This window comes from Lolium rigidum, chromosome 5, assembly GCF_022539505.1.
Source record: "Lolium rigidum isolate FL_2022 chromosome 5, APGP_CSIRO_Lrig_0.1, whole genome shotgun sequence".
In the NCBI taxonomy this organism is placed as follows: domain Eukaryota; kingdom Viridiplantae; phylum Streptophyta; class Magnoliopsida; order Poales; family Poaceae; genus Lolium; species Lolium rigidum.
In genome coordinates this window covers 10,818,684-10,822,882 of record NC_061512.1, presented here as the reverse complement: position 1 = coordinate 10,822,882, position 4,199 = coordinate 10,818,684, and positions in this window count along the sequence as shown.

Sequence of the window (4,199 nt, the reverse complement as noted above, 5' to 3'; positions counted from 1 at the left end):
TGCACGCCTTCATTGGTGGTTTGCAGCGTGGGGGGCTGCTGCGCCACAAGCTTACTTGCCTGGTGAACGCGAACAAGCTCACTCTTGATGAGATGATAAACATCGCCAGTGATCACACTGCCGCCGATGACGACGCAGGCGGAGATCTCGCAGCTACAGCCATACCCCTGCACCAACAAAAGAAAAACCGTGACAACAGCGTCAGCAACAGCAACAAGCGGAAGAACCCCCCTGAAGACCAGAAAGGCGGAGGATCCGACATGGTCGCCATGACGTTCCAACGCGGAGGTTCAGGAGGAGGAAGAGGCCGCGGACGTGGAGGCGGAGCAGGTAGGGGCCAGCAGCGCGCTGACGAGGTCACCGCAGCCGGATCCCGCGCCCCCCAAACGTACGAAGAATACAGGGATATGCCGTGCCTGGCTCATCTGGATCCGGCTACGGGCAAATCCACTCACACCAATCGCAACTGCAAGTGGGTCAATGATCTGAAGAACGACCCGGAGGCAGGATACAAGCGAGCCCGGAAGCACCGCCCGCGCGGCAAAGGAGGCAAGGGCAAGAACAAGGACAAAGAGGAGGACAGTTCCGAGGCCATGGATGAGGATGACGCTTCGCCGGAACCCAAGGAGGGTACCGCAGCCAAAAAATCCTATCCCTTCGGCAAAAAGAGTGTCGGAACCTACCACACCTTCCTCGGAACCCCAACTGTCCGCGCGAAAAAATCGGCGCTCCGGATCTTGAACGCCACAGTTCCTCGCTCGTGCCGCGATATGTCAAGTGGTCGGAGAAAGCTCGTACTTTTGACAGGTCGGATCACCCGGCCGTCATCCCCAAAGAGTGCTACGCTCTGGTTGTAAGTCCCCGCATAGACGGGTATGACTTCTCCAAGTGCCTTATGGATGGAGGAGCTAGCCTGAACATCATGTACCTGGAGACCCTGGAGAAGATGAACCTCACCAAGGAACAACTCAAGCACAGCACCACTGAATTTCATGGTGTGGTTCCGGGTAAGAAGGCAAACTCCCTGGGCAGCATCAAACTTCCCGTGGCCTTCGGTGATGTGAACAACTACCGCGAAGAGATGATCACGTTCGAAGTAGTGCCCTTCAAAAGCTCCTACCACGTGATCTTCGGCAGGCCCACCTACCACAAGTTCCACGCCAGGGCATGCTACATCTACAACAAGCTCAAGATTCCGGGCCCTAACGGTATGATTACCGTGTCCGGAGACTACAAAAAAGCAAGGGACTGCGAGGAGGGCGAAGCCGCCTTTGCAGAATCTGTCATATCTGGAGAAGAGCTGCAAGGCTACAGAGCCGCGGTGGATCCGACTGAGATGCAGACCACCAAGAAGCAGATCTCCGAATAGAAGATCTCGTTCAAGGCCGCGATAGAAACCAAGAAGCATGACCTCGTTGAAGGTGACGGCTCCAAGCAGGTTTCAGTCGGAGCCAACATGGACCCCAAATAGGAAAGCGCGCTCGTCTAGTTCCTCAGAGCTAACATGGATATCTTCGCATGGCAACCTTCTGACATGTCCGGAGTACCAAGGGAACTCGCCGAGCACTACCTCAATATAAATCCGGGTGCAAAACCGGTGAAGCAAGCTATGCGACGCTTTGGAGATAAGAAGCGCCGCGCCATAGGAATGGAGTTAGCAAAGTTACTAGATGCAGGTTTTGTAGTAGAAGTTATCCATACTGATTGGGTCGCAAACCCCGTCCTTGTACCCAAAAAGAATTCTGAAATACTAAGAATGTGCATCGATTACTCCGGCGTGAATAAGCATTGTCCGAAAGATCCGTTCCCTTTGACGCGCATTGACCAAGTCATTGATTCGACGGCAGGGGCGGAACTTCGTGTTTTCTTGACGCATATTCCGGGTATCATCGGATCCCGATGAAGGAGTCCGACCAAAAGGCGACCTCTTTCATCACACCCTTTGGCACATACCTGCTATGTTACCATGCCCTTTGGCTTGAAAAACGCAGGTGCCACATACCAACGTACGATGCAGCGGTGCTCGAAGGACCAGATTGGCCGGAACGTGCACGCCTACGTCGACGACATCGCGGTCATGACCCGAAAGGAATCCGACCTGCTCAGCGACCTTAAGGAAACCTTTGATAATCTCCGACGGTACAAGATGATGTTAAATCCGCTGAAGTGCGTCTTTGGCGTACCAGCAGGAAAACTCCTTGGCTTCATTGTTTCTCACAAGGGCATCGAAGTTAACCCGGAAAAAATCAAGGGTATCCTGAACATCAAAAGGCCAACTTGTCTCAAAGATGTGCAACGATTAACTGGTTGCGTTGCGGCAATCAGTAGATTTGTTAGCCGTCTTGGCGAGAAAGCCCTACCTCTATACAAGCTGCTGAAGAAAACAGACAAATTTGTCTGGGATGAGGCAGCAGACGAAGCACTTCAGGAGTTGAAGAACATACTCTCCTCCCCACCTATACTGGCAGCTCCAGCTGAGTCAGAGCCTATGCTCCTCTACATGGCGGCTACCAACAAAGTTATCAGCCTCGTAATTGTGGTGGTGCGAAAGGAAGAAGGATATGAGCACGGAGTCCAAAGGCCTGTCTATTACATTAGCGAAGTCTTGACGGAATCCAAGCAGAGGTACCCTCACTTTCAGAAGCTAGCCTACGGAGTTTTCCTGGGCAGTCGGAAGCTGAGACACTACTTCCAGGAGCACCCAATAACAGTGGTGAGCAAGGCTCCCCTAGCAACAATCATCAACAACTCCGACGCAACATGGCGCGTAGCAAAATGGGGCATCGAATTATCTGCCTTTGACATCAACTACGAGGCCCGAACCACAATCAAGTCTCAAGTTCTAGCGGATTTCATCGCGGATTGGACTGAAGCACCGGAGGGCACACCTGTGCCGGAACCTGAAGCCTGGGTCATGCATTTTGACGGATCCAAGCAACATCAAGGCTCGGGGGCTGGAGTTACCCTGAAGTCACCTACCGGAGAAGAACTGCGATGACGTTCTGCAGATTCACTTTGAAGCTACCAACAACATGGCGGAATACGAGGCTCTACTACACGGTCTGCGCATCGCTAAGGAAATTGGGATCAAGCACATCATATGCTGCGGAGATTCCGACCTGGTGGCACAACAAGTAGCCGGAACCTGGAACGCCAGAAACTCCGTCATGGCGGCTTACAGAGATGAAGTTGACGAGATCGCCAAGTGCTTCCTCGGATACGAAGTCAAGTACGTCAGGAGAGACGATAACACAGCAGCAGACATGCTGTCGAAGCTCGGATCCGGCAGGAAACCAATTCCCCCCGGAATTTTTCTTGAGCATCTACGAGTACCCTCAGTGAAGGGCGCAAACCCGGAAAATCCCGATCTGGCAGTTTCTCCGGCTAAGGAAGTGATGGCAATCATTCCGGCCTGGACTCAGCCCGTTTTCGGATTACCTCATTGATCGAAAGTTGCCGGAGGACGAGGTCCACGCACGACAGATCATCAGGCGAGCAAGATCCTACACAATTGTTGATGGACAGCTCTACAAACGAAGCGCAAACGGGGTATTTCTCAAATGCGTCTCCAGTCAAGACGGCATTGAAATCCTCAGAGAGATCCACGCAGGGGATTGCGGGCATCATGCCGCCCCCAGGTCCCTCGTTGCAAAAGCTTTTCGGTTAGGATTTTACTGGTTAACAGCTAAAGAAGACGCTGAGAAGCTAGTGAAAACTTGCCGAGGTTGTCAGTATTACGCTACTCAACCAAACGCTTCAGCCCAAGAGCTGAGGACCATACCTATCACCTGGCCGTTCGCGGTCTGGGGGATCGATATGGTTGGTAAGTTAAAGAAATCATCTCCTGGTGGTCACGAATACCTCTTGGTCGCTATTGACAAGTTCAGTAAATGGATCGAGGCAAAGCCAGTGAGAAAAGCCGATGGTGCTACGGCACTAAAATTTGTTTGCAGCCTCGTGACGAGATTCGGCATCCCACACAGCATAATCACAGATAATGGCACAAACTTCGCGCAAGGAGAACTCAAGGATTACTGCGATGAAGTTGGGATCCGACTTGACCTTGCGTCTGTGGCCCATCCACAATCCAACGGTCAGGTCGAACGAGCCAATGGTCTTATACTAGCCGGAATCAAACCTCGCCTTGAAGAACCGCTGCGTCGCGCAGCCGGAGCTTGGGCTGATGAACTAGACTCTGT